This window comes from Lissotriton vulgaris, unplaced genomic scaffold, assembly GCF_964263255.1.
Source record: "Lissotriton vulgaris unplaced genomic scaffold, aLisVul1.2 SCAFFOLD_227, whole genome shotgun sequence".
Lineage (NCBI taxonomy): Eukaryota > Metazoa > Chordata > Amphibia > Caudata > Salamandridae > Lissotriton > Lissotriton vulgaris.
In genome coordinates, this window is record NW_028242055.1 from 759,596 (window position 1) to 779,169 (window position 19,574).

The 19,574-nt window shown below is 48.5% G+C and overlaps 1 protein-coding gene across 1 annotated transcript in view; it reads left to right on the plus strand.

Annotated features, from left to right (window-relative positions):
• LOC147669078 (apolipoprotein L5-like) overlaps positions 1-19,574 on the plus strand; it is a 198,569-nt gene that overhangs the window by 9,302 nt on the left and 169,693 nt on the right. The window lies entirely within an intron of this gene.

Sequence of the window (19,574 nt, forward strand, 5' to 3'; positions counted from 1 at the left end):
TGGTTCTCCCCCTGCCTGCCCCTTTAGACAAAGGATGTTGTGTATAAAAAGGGTGCTGTGACACTCTGAAAATGTTCTTGTTCCCAACTTGAATCTACCAGGGGCGTGCTGCTGCTTGGGCTCAGCGGAAGGCTTGCCTCCCTGTCCCCTGCCCTGCTCCTGGACATCTGATGGACTTTCCTTCCTAGGAGCTGCCGTGCTCCACCTGATGTCCTGGACTCCTTATGGACTTTGCTCTTTTTCTGTGGCTCTAGCGCTGGGAAAGCGCTTTATCCTGCTTGTAGCGCTGGGAGCGCTCTATTTTCACTTATAGCGCTGGGAGCTCTTTCTGTCTGACCTAGCGCCTGGGAGCGCTGTTTGTTCACAGCCGGAGCCCACCCGGCATTGGCCCCCAGATTGCTGTCCGAGCGAGTGTCTACCTCGCTGCATATTTAAATTAGAGCGGGAGCCCACCCCTCGTGTGCCTTCAACTCACCGCTGCAGCCCAGGAGTTTCTACAGTCCCCGCCGGGCCGCCATGCTGCCTGCGACGACCCGGAAGCAGTTGGGCAGCCGGCCAATCCCAGCGCAGCTCTCCCCGCAAGTCCTGCCCCATCGCGGTGCGAGAGGGAAGCCACTGTCCAAGGAGCCCCGAGGGCTCCTGATCGAGTCCCTGTCCCAAGATGGGGGACCGGCTGAAGAGTGGCCAGGCGCATGGTGAAGGCGGGGCTCTCATATGGTGAGAGAACCCCGCAAAGCACTACCGCCGCCCTTGGAGAAGGAGCCACCGCCGAGCACACACCAGACCCTGTGAGTGGACTGAAAAGGAGGAGGGGCGTCGGGGCACATTGCCGGTGCCCGCCCCTCCCCTCCAGGCGAGTCCCTTGTGCTACGAGGCCTAGGGGGCCTCCAGTGATACCGAGTCCCCAGAGAGGGACTCTGCCCAACCCTTACCTTGAGCCTAGAGCCCAAGAGGCTCCCCCAGGGGCATTTGTTCGTCGGAGCCTGCGAGGCTCAGCCCCAGCATCCCCGTTGTGGAGCCCAGAGAGGCTCCACCTTTGGCACAGTTGTTTCGAGCCCCGAGAGGCTCTAGCGCCAGTCTGTTCTTCGAGCCCCGAGAGGCTCCAGGCGCCACTATTGTTGTGAAGAGCCCATGAGGCTCAGGGGGGCATTCCAGTTGTCTAGAGCCTGCTAGGCTCCCACGTCGGCCCCCTTCATCTACAGCTGCCCATGAAGTACCGGGTTTTAAGAACCCAGCGGTGCCAGGGTACAACACCCGAAGACTTCGAGTTCTCCTGTTTCGGACTACAGAAACACAGAGTCTTCTTGGTGAAGTCAAAGATCGTATTTATTGGCTGCAGCCAGTAACAGGTATCCTAGAAGTACAACAAAGTGTATATTTTCAGGAGACTGCTCAAACTTACAAAGACAGCCTTCTCTTTTATACAAAATATTATGCTTTAGGCAAACATTCCCTATTTTACAGTTGACCATTTACATATTTCCACTACAAAGAAAAAGCAGAGTCATGATGACAAGCCCATATTTCAGTTTGTTCAGCCCACAATTAACTATCCGGCAAGGTCCAGTATTTCCATCAGATATCGACGGACCCCTAATAAAAACGGGCACCTCCTCATCGTAAAGCAAGTCATAAAGAAAGGAACAGAGACAGGTGTGTGTGAGATTAGACATACTTTGTATGCGATGAAAAAGGTTTACGACATGTGCACCTGGATGCTAATCTCATTCGGCCACTGGGAAAGGAACTGGCAGAACAGGTTTGGCTTCAGGCAGTGGACTCAGCTCGCCCAGGTCACAGAGGAGACAGCGAAGGTATACGTGTCCTTCTTACTCGATCTCTACTTCAGTCATATAGCCTGCGTGAGGGCAATCACAAAATGGCTGCCGCTCAAAAAATGGAACCCGAGGGTTCAAGACGGAAAATCCGATTTCAGGGTGATTTCGTCACTCGAACATGACGGAAATGCTTGTGCATAGTGTCTCAATCATTACCGGTCTGCTGATACAAAAATGGTTCGGAACCTCTCCTCTCCTGGCATTCTGGTGAACTTGCTTTCACCCTACTCTCCCTCTCATCAACTTCGTTCGATGGGACAACATCTGGTGGCTGTTCCCCAGGTGAGAAGGGTTCAGACGGGTGGGTGCTCTTTCTGTTTATTGGTGGCCAAGCTTTTGCGCGCTTTGCCAATATTCATCCACGGCAGGAAGAAATACTTGACATTCCACAAGGCCATCAAAACACACCTCTTCCTGCTTTAGTTTCTTTTTTCTGTCAGCAGCCTTATATGTTTCTGCTTTTAGCGCTGGCACCCCTCTTTGCTGGGGCAGCTGTGTGCTTTATAAAACAGGATAACATTACATAACATATTACAGCTACATTTGGGCAAATCTCTAAAAGAGCTCAGAGCTGCAGGTGGGCAGATCTCCAGAAGTGCACACAGCTGCAGGTGAGCTGAGCAGAGCTCTGCCTGCCTGACCCATCTAAGAGTGCATACAGTCATTGAAGAATAGTTCTAAGACCCACCGAGCAGTACCCACAGACACGTGCTGGTCTGTTCTCACGAGGAGCTGGGTCAAGACTGATTTTCAGAAGGCTGGATCCAAACTGGGGTGGCATTATGAGCAAGGAAACAATGGATTAAACTCAGAACTGGGACTGGGGGAGATGAACGTTTGACAACATGAGGCATTTCGTACATCATCTTTTTGTGTTGCCCTGACTCACATGGTCATAAAGTAAACAATGAAACATGTAAAAAAATGCATTATTAATTTCACATATGAAATGCACAGGGCTTGTTATCACATTTTCTATTCTAGGCCAGCTAATTGATGATGTGGTTTGTCTGACCTCCATATACAAAGTCCTATCAGCAGCTGCCGAGCAAAAAGCATGATGAAGACAAACAACTCGGGCTACTCCTTTGCTCCACTCACTGCCTGACCTGTTTGTGCCATTGATTCTATTGAGAAAAGGGGCACGCCCGGTCACCCTGAGTTATGAAAACTGTAAACATTGTTTGTGTCATCCACTGACTAACTGTCTTTGAATGTGGGAAACAGATGTCATTGGCAATGAAATAGAGACATGCTTACTAACCAGAAAAAATAGAAATACATACTCACCCTACACTAGCGCATAGGTTGGATCACCTTTATTCCAGCTGCGGCCCACCAACTGCTCATAGTCACGAAAGTTTACAGGCATGGGGTCTGAGGATTGTCTTAACTCACAATCGATCTGAGATGTGTTTATATACATTTCATTTAATGCAATAAATGGTTTAGGCGATCCTTGCATGGTTAGGAATGTAAGTTGCTGCCTTTGGAGTCATAAATGAATAAGTTATTGTATTCAATGAGTAATCCAGTTGGGCCTCAACCTTGCATCAATACTATGTAGACAGCAGGTAACATGTCCAGGTGGCCAGCATGGCGAGAGCATGATCACTATATTTACTGTGTGTGCTCCTAACTTATGTACCATCTGACTTTTCAGTGTTTTGGAAGCACGCACCTTCCTTCAGCCATGTGAGCATTATAGAGCCCAGTCTCCTAGAACCATAGTGGTGTTGCTGTGCCTATCTGTTGGATTGATCTAGTATTTCTTGTTCGCTCATTTGTCTGCTAAGTACCACCCTACCTGTGACCTGGCAATCAGTGACCTCAGGCCTTGGTTTCAGAGCCTGCCTAGCTGCGCCTTTTTGAGTCGGGTCGACGTGGAGTTCACAATGGGAGAATTAGTTAATATATATGGAATTTCATTTTAATACTTAAATGTATTGTTCTTCATATTGACATTAATTTTCCTGATAGTAATGTCCCCCCAACAGCTGAATTTTCAATTATGCTACCTAACCCATACTTTGTCACAGGTACTTCTTTTGGGGCCTGGCAGTTCTTTACTCTCGCTTTTGACAATTACTACCATCTGCGTAAGTGGATCTCTTTTGCTTCAGGAAACTCCTGAAGACAGATCTCTACGGTAACCCATCTCTCTGGCCTTTGCATACCAGCACCTTTAGTGCAGATACCCCTTTGGGGGCAATTCTGGTGCTCTATAAATTCCATTATTCATTAATTCATACTTTCCTACTTAATTGCATTCTACTCAGTTTGAAGACTGCGTTTTTACAGCAAAAAATTACAAATACTACTGGTCCATACAAAAACAAGAACAAAATGAAAGCTGGCAACAATGCTTTGCACAGACTGGAGATCCACCCTGGGCACCAGGAGAACCAATTTAAGTATCACCCTTGCTCCAGGGCACCTCATGCATGTTACTTTGTAAATGGTGCAGTGCTTGGATGGCAAGAGTCAATTTTCTATTGTCTATATCGTTCCTTGGGGATACAGACCTCCCTCTATTTCAGTCATTAAGTCTAACACATATCAATGCTGCACCACCATGAGGCGGATTACTCTCGGTTCTTCCTTGATTGCTTTAAGGCCAAGCTCAGTGCTGTTCATCATTTTAGCATCTCCCACCTGGTTATTTGTAACCAGCGGGGGTTTTCCTTTGTTTCTACTGTGAATAAGGGTATATACCCTCCTGCCAATACCTGTGTGCCTGTGAACAGTCTGACTTCTTCGGCATGCCCTTGTATTGAGCCCAGCCAAAATAAACTGCTGTTCTTTTTGTCACAAGTCTGAAACATCAAAGTTGTCTTCCTACTCATTGGCTGCTGGTACAAGTCTGATAGTTCTTCTCCAGAAATGACTAAGGGCTGGGTTGCATAGTTATGATGGAACAAAGTCTTCACCATCCGAGGACAAGCTAAGTGTAGGCAAACTTGCCACACTGCCAGTAAAATTTCCATCAGCGTGGAGATGCCCCATTGCATATACGGTATGTGTGTATTCGTGCTGCAGTTCTCATTCATGCCCAGTGGAAGCATTCCTTTGCCACTGAAACACAAGGAATGCAGTGTAAGCTTCCATATAATTAGGCTATGCCCCTTCCTTTCTAGTCAAGTGTAACCACCCATCATGGTATCCACATTTCCTGACATGGGGTGGTCATGCTCTTATTTGACCCTACCCCCTGTGACTCATTCCCCTTTGAATCCTCAATGTCGGGAGTCTACTTGTTGTAAAAGAATACTGCCTCAGATACACCAAGGGCCATTCTTGGACTGCAAATGGAAGCAGGAGTGGACATGTTTGTGCATTGAGTTGGGGGTTTTGCTCCCTACAAGAATCTCTTCTATGGGAAATCGCTACACCAAACAATATCCTCCCCTATGGTGGCCTATCTGCACATCCTGTCTAGCTCAGTTTGGATATTGCTAGGCTGGTTGAAAAAAGGTATAGAGCTGTTGGGTTGGATTCGTATCTAGTCAGATTCACTACTACCCTTTGGGGTTCTACTTTGTTTTTGACACAAATTCTGCATAGTTATAAGTGAAGAAGACATTTGGCCTTTTCGGGGGCTACCTCTTGTATAAGTAAAGTTTGTCTGCACCTACTGCATGCAGTATCAGTGAACTGAAGTAACATGACCAGTCTCATGTCTAGGAGCTCACAGCCATCATGTGCTGATACCACATGTTGTGCAAGCGGACGCTGTGTAATGCTTGTGGGATGCTGGTGTTTTGTTTGGTGTAATTGTGAGTGACATGGAGAGACCCCCGTGCAAGCACTGTGGCAGTTTTTGAACGGACTCCATTTGGCTAGGGTGTTCTTTAGCAGTGATTAGGTGTGGTAGCACTCAGAATGGAAAGAGGGTATATAGAAGAACAACAATACATAACTTGTTACTGAACATTGCAGGTCTTGGTATGGATCTAGGGGAGTTGTCTGTGGCCCTCTGGTGACTGGGGTTTCCCTTTTAACAGTTCAAACTACGGGCCCAATTCACAAAAGTAATCTGAGACAAAATCCTAACTTCACGACTTTTGGTATACACAAAATGCATTTTGTAGTAGTAAAAATTAGGAATCCTGGGGAGGAGCTTCGCGGGCAAGCAAGATGGCCGCGTAAGCTCGGTGCTCCGGAGACCCTCCGACCCTCCGCATACATCCTGACTGAAATCCTGATCCACGGTGGTTGAATCTAGTTGGTGAACGGTCGTTGAGACGGGATCCGCTGTCCGATCTAAAATCCGACGCTCCTGGACGGAGTTGCACCGTACTGAAGAATCGTGCCAGGGACGGTCTATTGTCTTAGTGATGGCCGACGACAGCGACACCGCAACGCATGAACGAAATGCTGTATGAGTGACTGCTACGCCGGCTCTGCGGAGCACGCGAAGTTGCGGAGTGGCCTTTCGCTGAACAACTATCGGAGGCTGCTATGCTCTGTAATCGCTTTGCAAAGCCAGTGTGGCCTTGGTGTGCCACCCTTTGTTCAGTTCCCCGGCTCCAACATGGCGGGCAAGGGCGAACCGGGCAGGACGGCGAGCCGAGTTAGTAGGAAGACTACTCAACTCCAGTCGAATAAGATTGAACGCTATGCCCAACAAAGGATCTCTCCGAATGCGGCTGCCCGGCCAAAAGACTCCCTTCGGGAGGGATCGATAGACACATCGGAGCCGACACTTCGGGATGTTATGGGGGCCATAGCTGGCATCAAGACGGAGATGCACAAACAGCATGAGGTTCTAACACACAAAGTTGATACTCTGGCGATCGAACTTAACTTGATTAGAGCTGATCTGGGCAAGACTAACGATAGGGTTAAATCGCTGGACATCAAAACTGCCAGCCTCACAACTGAGGTCTCGGACCTGCAGACGGAGGTCCGGGACCTAAGGTCTGCCAACGATCTCTTCTCGAGGCGGCTGGAAGATTTTGAGGGACGTGCCAGGCGTCAGAACATTCGAATCATCGGTGTCCCGGAAGGGGCAGAGGACTCGGCCACTGATCTCTTTGTGGAAGACTTGATACAAACTCATCTGGCCCCTGCGGGCCTCAGCTGTTTCTTTTCGGTAGAGCGGGCCCACAGAGTGCCAGGGGGACGCCCAAAGTTGGGAGCCACGCCGAGACCCATCATAGCACGGCTGTTCAACTTCAGAGATCGGGATGTGATTCTGCAGGCCTCGAGACGTAATGGGCCCCTCAAGTTTCAGAATGCGGATATTAACTTTTACCCGCACTTCACTAGGGCAGTTCAGCGCCAGCGTCAGAGCTTCGCAGGAGTGAAGAGACGTCTCAGAGACTTAGGGATGAAATATTCGATGATTTTCCCTGCGAAACTACGTATCGAGCATGATGGCCGTGCTGTATTTTTTGACATGCCCGAAGTAGTCAGCGAATGGCTGGACACCTTGCCGCACAGACAGGAGGAACGAGAAGAACATTCGGAGGGCGCCTTGGGAGGCCCTGAGCAACAAGAGTAGAATTCACTTTTACAACTTTGTCGGTCGGTGGCCCTGTCGACAATGACCAATGACATACTGCTGCACTTTAAGATGTATATCCTTCTTCCCGTTATGGAGGGTGGCGGGGGGGTACTGTGTGATCTCCTTTCTCCTCTAGGGTCTTTCTGTAGTTTAGTTAATGGGGCGACAGGCACACTGCTGGTTGGGGGGGCTTTTTAGTCTGATGCAGGGGTGCAGGGAGGTTTGATTGTTGGTTCTGTTTGTTTTCTTTCTCTCCTTTTTCTTCTTTTAAGGCAAAACAATGACTGTTCTATTTCTGTTTGTGTAACTCTGAGGCCTGCCGGGGGAGGCAAGGGCCCACGATTTGACGATGGGGGGTAGGAAACTAAAAGTGCTGTGTTGGAATGTTAACTGTTTGGGTGATCGCATTAAGAGAGGGGTGGTTTTACAATTGTTTAAGAGATGTATGCCTGACGTTATTCTGCTACAGGAGACACACTTGGTGGGAAATACGTGTCAAGCGCTTAACAGGAAGGGATTCAAGATGGTGGCACATTTAGGGTTCTCCTCGGGATCCCAAGGGGTGGGAATCATGGTGCGCGCGTCTCTCCCACTTGAGATTAACTCTAGCATTGTTGATGAGAGGGGGCGGTACGCTGCTGTCTCGGGGAGATGGGAGGGACGGTCCCTGGTTCTGGTTTCAGTTTACGTCCCCCCTGGGCTGCAAAACAACACTTTTCAGGATCTTGGAGGCGCCATCTTGAGCCTACCCAAGGGGTTGCTTATTGTGGGTGACGATTTCAACTCGGTCTGCTCGGGGACCTTGGACAGAAATCCGCCCAGAGATCTTCGAAGTTCGCAATCCTGGCTGCCCGATTTCCTGGACACCATGGGGATGATTGACTGCTGGAGGCTTATGCATCCTACCCAGAGTCAATATTCATTTCACTCCGGGGCACATGGTAGTCTTTCCAGAATTGACTATATCCTGGCCCTAGCGTCCCACGCTTCGGCAGTTTCCTAGGCCCGATTACTGGCGAGGGGCATCTCAGACCATTCCCCGGTTTGGGTGTTCTTCGACTTTGATATTGTGGTTACCGAGCGGGTGGTCGTGGTCAATCCGTGGTATTTTCGCAACCCGAAGACGCGCGGACTCATGGCCAAGGCTATTGAGCTCTATTTTGCTGAGAACGCGGGGTCGGTTGCCTCGGCCGTCACCCTGTGGGAGGCGTTCAAGACAGTCTTGAGGGGTGAGGCGCTCTCCCTTATTGCTGACGTCCGGAGACGCAGAGATGCAGACGTGGTTCGTATCGAAGCCGAGATTAAGGATCTGGACTCCCAGCTGGAAGTCGGCCCGACACCCGAACTGCTCCGTATCCTCTCGCTTAAACAGACAGAATATAGAGACCTTGTCTCCGACGCCGCCAAGACCATGGGTAGAGAGCAACAGGGTAGGATTTACGACGTCGGGGATAAGGCGGGCAAACTCATCGCTTGGCTGGACAAAAAGGAAAGGGCTAGTCAGGTGGTTCCAGAAGTGTTGGGGGAGGACGGCTTGACTGTCACCGATCCGAGTGCAATAGTTGAGACGTTCGCAGACTACTTTGATGCCATTTACACCTCGGTTTCTGAGCGATCTGAGGCCGACTCCGTAGAGCTTTTGACGGAGATGGACCTCCCGTGCCTGTTGGAGACGGACCGGGATGACTTAGATAGGGAAATGACCGCAGACGAGATAGCCCTCGCAATTCGCTCCCTCAGCTCTGGCAAGGCGCCCGGTCCCAATGGTATACCGGTGGAACTTTATAAAATCAAGCCCGATGTCGTCTCTCTGCCCCTGCGGAACATGTTTCTGGAGGCACGGGAGAAGGGCATGCTTCCCCACGACCAGAGGCTGGCCACCATTGTGGTCATCCATAAGGAAGAAAACCCAGAGATCTGTGCCGATCGTATCGTCCCATCTCTCTGTTGAATGCTGAGCCTAAGATTCTGGCTAAATTGCTGGCCAACCATTTGATTGGCGCAATTAGCGACTTAGTGCACCCAGACCAGTCGGGCTTTATTCCACACCGCAACACTGCCCTTAACCTTCGCAGACTCCACGGAGCCCTTGCCAGGGCTCACACACTCAGAGAGCCGGCCGTCCTGGCGTCATTGGACGCCACGATGGCGTTTGACTCCCTTGAATGGAACTACCTATGGGCAGTGTTGGCGAAGCTTGGATTTGGTCTGGAATTCATGGGGTGGGTCAAGCTTCTGTACACCGGCCCGCTGGCCAACGTAACGGTCAATGGCCGTGTTTCCGCATCCTTTGCACTCCACAAGGGCACCAGGCAGGGTTGCCCCCTGTTTTCCCTGTTGTTTGCATTGGCACTTGAACCGCTGGCCGCGTGGCTACGACACCACCCTGATATACATGGAATCCGTTGGTCCCCTGGATTCGAGGACCGAGTGTCACTATATGCCGATGACATCTTGTTGTATCTCACCTCTCCTTGTAAGTCACTCATTGTGGTGTGTGATGTGCTGCACCTCTTTGGCAGGCATTCTGGCTTGGTCATTAATTGGTCGAAGTCCCACCTGTACGTTCTGAGAGGGGGGACGCCCCGACATCCAAGGGACTGTGGCATACAGGTTGCGAGACAGGGATTTAAATATCTGGGGATTTACATCTCAACAGACCCCAAGACACGCTACATGAACAATTTGCTTCCCCCCCTCGTCCGTCTCCGACGTGACGTAGAGGGTTGGCGTAAACTCCCACTCTCCCTTCTTGGTCGTGCTGCACTATTTAAAATGATGTCCCTGCCCAGGTTCCTGTATGCTCTACAAAATACCCAGGACCCGGTCCCAGCTAGTTACTTTAGGGAGATCGAGAGCTTGCAACGTGCCTTGCTCTGGGATGGCAGACCACGCATAGCCATTACGAAGCTTACGCTCCCATGGTATGACGGAGATATAGCATTGCCTGACGTCCGCAGATATTATTGGGCCTCCCAGTTGGCAGCCCTAAACTACGGCCTCTACGGTCCTGCAGAAAGCCCCGGCTACGCCATGGATCGGTGGCTCTTGGATGACGGGAAATACCACAGGGTATTGTACTCAAGATCTCTGGATGGTCGAATGTCTGGGCCAACGAAAACGGCTGTGCACATATGGAGGACGATCACGAAGTCACAGGGGTGGAAGGGTAGGCTTACAATGGCAACACCTCTCTACGATTCTGAGATACTGGGTAAATTGTGGCACACTAAGGGCTTCGACAAGTGGGACATTATCGGCATATCCAAGGTGGAAGATATGATGGTGAGAGGGGAGGTAAAGTCTTTTGCTCTTCTGCAAACGGAGTTCCAGCTGGGCGGAACGGAATATTTCCGGTACGCTCAGCTGCGTCATGCACTTCTGGCAGTCCTGCCGGAGGGCGAGAAAATCCCTGAATATTCCCCCCTGGAAGATAGGGTATTAGACGGCCATATGCCTGATAGCGCTATCTCCTTAATCTATAAAAAACTGATTAATGTCCGCACTGATCTCCTTTTGGGGGTGAGAGACCAATGGGTGCGAGACGGGATAGAGCTCGATGATGAAGACTGGCAATGTGCGGTGTCCTCACCCAAGGAAGTTGCTGTTCCTGCCAGGCTGCGGTTGGTACAATTAAAAATTCTACACAGAGTTTATGTTACGGGTCCCAGGTTAATACACATGGGGCATTCAGTGGATGGCCTCTGTAGGCGTGGCTGTGGCGCTCTGGCCACCTTTATGCACATTATTTGGGAGTGCAGTGCGATAGCGTCCTACTGGAGGCGGATACACATGGTTATGAGTGAGGTGACCGGGGTGGAAGTGCAGGCGGAGGCCCGGCGCTGCCTCATGAATATCTGGGGCCCAACTGATCACAACAGCGCACAATCCCAATGGGTTACCGTGGGAAATATGGTCGCAAAAAGGGACATTGCACAGATGTGGGGAGCGATAACAGCCCCAAAGGTGGTACAGTGGAAGGCCAACATGGATTGGTGTATGTTCAAAGAGAAGACGGTGTACGTGGCCAGGGGTAAACCCAAAAAATGGCAGAAGATATGGGGGGCCTGGAATGAGTATAGGGGTGACATTTGCATACCACCTGATACCGCCCCACTGGAGGAACGCTTGACTCCGTAACCTATACCTCCAACACGCGTCCTGATTGCATAGCTATCCTATGTTTCCCCTCCCCCTATGGTTCTAAATATTAGTACTGTTTTCTGATTGTAACTGTGGCTATTGAGCCTAGCTGACTCCGGGATCAGGCCCTGTTGCACAACTGTTTTACTTGCCTTATTTCTTAGCAGTGGTTTTGGTGCTTTCTTTTCTGTATTTGTTACCCTTTTTTATAAAAAAGAAAACAGAAAATTACAACCTTGATACGTTCTGGTACCTTTCTCCTTGCACACTTGACTTCTGGTTACTTATTTGCTGCCTAGCCTCCGGGATGTAAGGCTAAATAGATGTGTGCACTGATTTGAAAATAAAGGTTTTAAAATAAAAAAAAAAAAAATAGGAATCCTAACTTTACTACTCCTAATTGCCTTTTGTGAATACCGAAAGTCATAAAGTTAGGACTTTTTCTCAGATTACTTTTGTGAATCGAGCCCAAAATGTTTCCAGAATAAGTTCCTAATCTTGATTCGTACACTTTGGATCTATGCTGGGGTGTTGATGTGGCAGCTTGGCGATTCTGTTGTAGCCAGTTGGATAAGAACTTGGTTCACTTTGTCAATTCAGAAACATTACATGTGTACCATATTCAATGATTCTTCCAGTTTTCCTGTGCTTTCCTTAGGGATGTGTTCTCCACACTACACTCATCGTAATTTTAGGGAGGCACAGGAAGGTGGCCCCAGTTGGGGTATCTTTTGGATAGTTTAAAATTAAAGATGAATTATTGGTAATCCAATGGATTAATCTCTATAGTGAGCTGTTGAGCCCACTTCGTATGCAACTGGTTGCTTGGATTAGTTCAAAACGTTTATTGAGTGGTCTCGTGATCATACGGATGGATCACATCAGTGTTTAGTTAGGGTTCTATGAGTGCCACAAGATTTCCAAGAACATGCATGTTGCTTGGGTTTTATGTGTCGGACGCGACGGACTGGGGGGGTCAAGCTTCTAGGGGCAATTTCACCAGACTTGGGTTGCGTTTGAATTGTCTGGGCATGCTGGCTGTTAGTTTCTGATGGTGGGCCTAACCGTTTGTCATTTAGTGGGGAGCCTGCCTGCACCTGCTATTGGTGAATTGGAATATCCTAATGAGGGGGGAACTGGTGTGAGCTCCTCCATATCTGCATATGGTCAAAGCGGTGCTGATGCCTTGCTATCTGTAGTGTAGGTTTATCGATCTGGGCCACCCCGAAAAAGGCCCATAGTTCTAATAATGCCTCTCTCCTGTCTTTCTTTTGGCCTGTGTATCTAGTTGGCATATGTGTTCTCATATGTTCAATTGCATTAGTGTCAGGGAAATGTGTGTGCCTTTGTGTGTGCGTGCTATTCTTGGAAAAATTCATTATGTTATTTAACCTGTGTGGGGAACCTGCTTTACATGTGTTTTAATGGTGACCGCATGATAAGTCTGGTAGTTTTTGTGGACAAAGCACAACTTAGTTCTTTTGTGGGGAATCTTTGTTTTTATCTAATCGTGGGGAAAATGTACAAGGTGCACTTTGATCATTAAAGACAACAAGCTCAGTGCTAGCTACAGATACATCCAAAAATTCAATATGAAAATGTCATCAACACAGATATCAATGCATGTGAAGGGTTGCAAGGGGGTGGCCTCTGGGTGGTAGAAGTAGTTCAGGTTTCAGGTTTTAATGTCTTTATTTCGATAATAAAATCATAAAAGACAAAAAAGAAAAACATTCATAAACAAATCAAAAACCACCGCAATGTACAAACACTTATATAAAACCAAACATATTATCAAGTTTACACTAAGACTAGAATCCACGGCTAAAAAGTTATTAAACATTTGTAAATACCACAAGACATTAAATAAGACTGATTCTAAAAATGCAATAAACATACACAAAAAAACACATTTACAGGATATAATCAGGAAGAGGTTAGGTTCCTTCTGGCTCTGATTGCCCAAGCCCAACCTAAAAACTTGGCCAAGCATATCATGGTAATCGTTTAAAAATGGGTTTTAACCACTTGGAGCGGGGTTCTGTATATTGTGGACAGGCGAACAGAAAATGGCCCTCAGTTTCTTTACGATCAGGGCAACAGCTACAAAGGTTTGAGGAGGTTTTGCCCCAGGATGAGGTAAAGGAATTCAAGGGTAATGAGCCCACCCGAAATTGATGATACAATTTTTTATCCAATGGCCTGGTAATAAAATCCCAGTAGGTTTTGCGGGCAGGATCCAGCTTGAAGCTTAGAAAACGCCCCGTCAGGCCCTCAGAACTAGAGGCATGTACCAGGGAAAGGCGGGTTGAGGCCCAAAATAAGTCCTTAAATTCCTTTTTCGAGGGAAAAGTATTGGTACCTGGGGACACCCACAGATGGATTAGGCCCATATCACACAGACTCTTTTTCACCGAGCGGAGCCATGGGATCCGCTCAGACCCCCCCATGGCCTTCACTTCTGCTAGCTCTTTTGCAAATAGTACGAGATCCTCGGAGGTCCATAGGTGCCTCCAAGTGGACACTACTCTATATCTTGCCATGTCCGTAATTGGAAGACAGCCCATATCATGGCAAAGAGGGGTCAGTGGAGTCGATTGGGGTAACCCTACCAGGTTACGGAGAAATCTACACTGAATTCTATATAGACTCGAAAGATCCATAAACCCCCATAGCTCTGCCCCATAAAGTGTGGCGGCATTTATTTTGGTGTCATATATTCGCAAGGCGGGGATGACCCGTTTTGTAATGGATTTCTTCTGCTCACGCAGAAGACATCCAGTCAATTGAGCAAGTTTTAGCTGCTGGGTCGCTATTTGTTCTTTCCAGGACAGACGACAGTCCAAAGTGACCCCCAGATACGTCATGGTTTCAACTTGATCCAAGTTGACCCCATTCAGTTGTACGCTGCTACGTATTAGTTTTTTCCTGGATAAAACCATAAACTTGGTTTTACCCACATTTATCTGAAGATCATTTTTTTTACAAAACTCCTCAAAATGGTTTAAGGCCCGCTGTAGGCCTCCCCGGGTCTTTGATAGGAGTAGGGTGTCGTCGGCAAAGATCAACATAGGAAATTTAGTCCCCGCCAAGGATGGAGCATCGGTATGAGTGGACATGAAGAATTTAACTACTTGGTCAATAAAGAGTAAAAAAAGGGTGGGAGCGAGAACGCACCCCTGGCGAACTCCTCGTGTTACTGGAAACGAGTCCGTAAATTGACCTTGTGCTCCCCATCTTACCCTGGCGTAGTTCTCGTCATGTAGTCTAATAATCATCTCAACTAATTCACCCGGCATACCCAGGTCCCTTAAAACCTGCAATAATTTTCCCCTCGGTACCAAATCAAAAGCTGACTTCAAATCTATGAAGGCAGCAAAAATAGTGCCACCGCCAAGCGTAACAACCTTCCAAAAGATCATACAGAAATGTAGCACCTGATCAATGGTACTTGTACCAGATCTAAAGCCCGCCTGCAATGGGGACAGTATGTTTTCAAGTTCCATCCACCCCTGCACTCTCGCCAAGATCATGCGAGCGAAAACTTTTTGAAAACAATCAATTAAGCTAATCGGGCGATAGTTACCTGGGTTTGATCTATCTCCCTTTTTATGTATAGGGAGAATCTCGGCCCCCTTCCATGTTTTGGGGATACAGGCTCCTCTCGCTATGGCGTTAGCTATGTTTGTTAAATAGGGCACCCAAAGGCCTGTATTGGCCTTAAACAGATGAAATGAAATGAAATGAAATGAAAAATTGCATTTGTATAGCGCATAACCGCCCTGGGGCCTCGCAGCTGGGATTTGATCCAACCCAGGGGCTTTCCCCCGCTTTGTTAAGCCTAAGGCTATCTCCGTTTCTGTTTCGGTGAAGGTCATGATCACCTCACAAGGGGGCATTACATGTGACAGGTTCAATGTGGACAGGGAGTCAGCGACCTCTGAGCAAAATTGGGAGGAATAATAGTTTATCCAGGCTTCAGGGGATACATTATTGGATGGGATACGAAAGTCACCATCCTTACCACATTTAACAATGTCCCAGAATTTGGTCTGGTTATTAGACTTACTGGCATCCAAAAGATCCGCCCAAAAATCATCTTCCCATACCCTCTTGGCTTCCCATTGTACTCTTTTATACCTTTGCCTAGCCACATTTACTGCGCTCATATTTCTAGATTTAACTTTCTCAATTAAAAAACTATGGGCCTCCCTACACTCCCTGTTGTACCATTTTGCTCTTGGGGCTTGCAAGTGCCCAGTACCTTTCTTACAGGGTTTCGAGAGAAGTTGTTTGAGCTCGATAAAACATTTATCATGCATGCCCATAATCTTATCTAGTTCAATCTGACCCCTCCCAACAACATCAGTCCTCATATTATTTAAAGCAAGCTTCACCACATTTTCTATACTAGCCTGTATAACTGCATCATTTGATATGGTTGACCATTTCAGTCTCCTCCGATCATTTGATAAGGTTAAAACCCCTTGCCCCCTAGGATCTGGTTCCGCTTGTCTTATCAGATCATGCATTTTAAGTTTCATAGACAGTGGATTATGATCACTTTCCGGACGCATAACAATTTTCATGTCAACAATTAGGCTCCAAAATTCAATTTTTAAAAAAATATAGTCAATACGACTTTTTCTCACACCATTGTCGAATGTAAAGTTGGCGCCAATGTATGTGTATGTGTCCACATACAATTCGGAAACTGAGTAACCCCAAGCCTGTTTTACCCACGTTGTCAGTCCCCCTGATGCCCGCCCTTTATTACTCTTTATTGCTGGTTTAAAGAAGTTTATGAACCCGACTTTGTATATGGGTGCTGTAGCCCAGGTTTCTTGCAGTAACACAACCTCATATTTATCGATGAACTCTAACCAATCCTCAGAGTCCAAACGGGTCTTTGCTCCGGCTACATTCCAAGACACAATGTTAGATATCAATGTATCGGTTTCTGCAGGGTTATTGCTGACATTGGTAGGGGAATGGAGATTAGGTAAGCTAACACTTGTTAGCCTATTACTGGTTCTATTATCTTCTATTTTAACAATAGACGCCCTTTCCCCAACTGGCGCAGCCGGTGTTCTAGCTTTCTTATGGGACATAGGCTGGTAGTCCATATTTAATTCCAAAACAGAGTTGGGTGGATATTGCACTCCTTCCCCGTTCTCAGTAGACAGGTTAGGTGACAGGGTGGATGCACACAGTCAGTCTATCCATTCTAAATCTGACAGCGCCTCAAAGTGGTTAAAGAGCGGGGGGTACTGTTGGGGGTAAGGTGTTATCGGCTCTCGAGACCTCCCCCCTCTTATTTTCCACTGGTTAGGGCCCATTGGATATTTAATGTGTGTGTGGGGGTAAAAATAACCAAGGTGCAAGGTCTGAACATCACCAAGACGGGCAAATCTTGCTTTCCTTTGAATTCTGTCCACCACCCAGGGGTCTTTAAAAGAAATCAAAATACAGTCCCCTTCTAGGTCTTTTAAACCCTTACCCACCCAATCAACTCTCCTTACATAGAGGATTTCGGTGGGGGATGAGGGAGGGAGAGGACGATGTTTATTTAACCAAAATATAACCTTATTACGCAGGTCTCCTTGGGTCTCTTTAATACCATCCTTTAAAGGGGCCACCCCAGTTAAGACGATGGTGTATTGGGACGCTTCTGGCGGTAAGTTAACTCTGGGTATTGGTCGTATTTTTCGATTATCCGTCCTCTGAGACCTAGGTGGTTGGGGATTTTTCTGGTCTTTACCCATTATTGGTGTTTGCACTGGGGTATTGATTGATTGATTTAACATGCCATTCGGCAAAAGATGTTTCGCTGGGGCATTATTGGCAGTTATTGGACGTTTATCCCTCGGAATGTCCTTTGCGGGAGCTCTACTGACAGTGGTCAAAGTGGCAGCAGATTTTGCCCCTGTTAGGGGTTTCTTATTATTATTAGCAGCTGGAATCCCTGGAGGGATCGCTGTAGATTTTCCCGCTCGTTGGTTGATGCCCCCAGTAGAATTACAGACCCCCATCCCAGTAACGGGTGTTGTTAATTTTTGCAAAAGGCCCAAGTTGGTATTGACAGCTGATTCCAAAACATCTATTTTAGCGGTCATTAGCCTAGTTCTCTCTAAGACCGGGAGCAATATAGTTTTTAACATTGCTTCCATCTTAGCCAACAAAATATCATCGCTGCTAAGACAGGTTGGGCAAGGATTTGATGACCCAGAGGGAGCTAATGAAGGACAATACACCATTGGGAGACCTTGGTGGGTCTGGGAGAGGGATGAGCTCACCCTATTAGTAAGATCAATTATGGGTTGTTTTTGGACCTTTTCCCCCTGTGGACTTGAAACATGTTTTCTTTTCCGGGATGTAGGGTTTATGGTATCTTGTGGCAGATTGGACACACTGGGGGAAGTGAGAACATAAGATTGTGAAGTAGTTACTCCCAACCACACAGAGACCTCCCTCTCCCAGGACGTTGCCGAGCACTTGGAGTCTGACTCTCAGATGGGAGAGTCAGGCATTGATCGCTGCACACAGTGAGCTCCCACTATACCACAAAAGGACATCACACCAGGTAATTATATGGATGAAAAAGGATTCTTTATGTAATATAGGTTATCCGGTTTACACAGTCCATGGGTACACTAGATCAGGTGGATGGGGGGAGGGCACTCTTCCAAGAGAGGACCAAGACACAGTTTGATCGGGGTATACGTGTAGAAGGCTTTCGCAGTACTCACATGCCACCTCGGGCGGGTTGGAGTCATGAGTCCTCGAGCCCCCGTGTGTCGTGCTGCTGGAATGATGCAGGGGGTATCCGGTGTATGGCTCTCAATCCTCGAGCCGCGGGATATGAGGGTGCCCCAGTACGGTGCGTTCCTGGTGTTTGGCTTGAAGGTCACGAGCCGGAGTTGCAATTCTGCTGGGTGGGGTCGTGTCGCGAGTCCGCCTTGTACTCGCGTTCCGGATTGAAAAGCTCGTTGCGCATCAGCGGTTCGGGTCTGGAGTATGCCTCATACTCACGGGATGATCTTGAGCAGTTCATTACGTACCAGCAGTGCGGGTCCGGAGTATGCCTCGTACTCTTGGGCTGATCTTGAGCAGTTTGTTGCGCACCAGCAGTGCCGGTCGAGAGTACGCCTCGTACTCGCAGGCTGATCTTGAGTAGTTTGTTGCGCACCAGCGGTGCAGGTCCGGAGTACGCCTCGTACTCACAGGCTGATCTTGAGCCGTTTGTTGCGTACCAGCGGTGCGGGTCCAGAGTATGCCTCGTACTCACAGGCTGACCTTGAGCAGGTGGTTGCGCACCAGCGTTGCGGGTCCGGAGTACGCCTCGTACTCACAGGCTGATCTTGAGCAGTTCGTTGTGCAACAGCGGTGCAGGTCCAGAGAATGCCTCGTACTCACAGGCTGATCTTGAGCAGTTCATTGCCCACCAGCAGTGCAGGTCCGGAGTAAGCTTCGTACTCGCGGTTCTGATCTTGAAGTGTTCGTGGCGCACCAGTGGTGTGGGCAGGAGTACGCTTCGTACACGCGGTTCTATCCTTAAGTCTGCAAGGCAAGGCGCACTGCGTGGTGTGGGCGTCGAGGAGGGGATGATAAGCTGGAGCCATGACGAAGTCAGTAGGGCTCATGGGGGTCTGGTTACGGGGTGTACTCGCAGTACAGTTCGAAGGAGCCGCAACAGAGTTAGCAGGGCTCTCTAGATTCAAAAAGTCAACTCCCGCCAGTGGGGATGGGGCCTCCAGTGTAGAGCTTCACCCCTTTGAAGTCCTTTGATCGGGCTGGGGGTTCTTTGATGCCCTCGCCCTGATGGTCTGGGTTTCCTGCTAGATGGCACCTGGCTTTTCTCACGTTGGGGGCAGGATGTTCAGACAGCCAGCAAGGAGCAGGGCCGGCCTCGGGGAAGACAGGACATTTGGCCGAAACTCCGCCACCCCCCTCACTTAGCACCTGAATGATACAACAGGGCAGGATGTTACAGGATCCCACGGTTCACATGGCCCAGAGTAAGGGGGTTAGGGAGTCGGGGACCTTACAGGACGGTGCTTTCCCTACACTGGGAGTTGCTATAG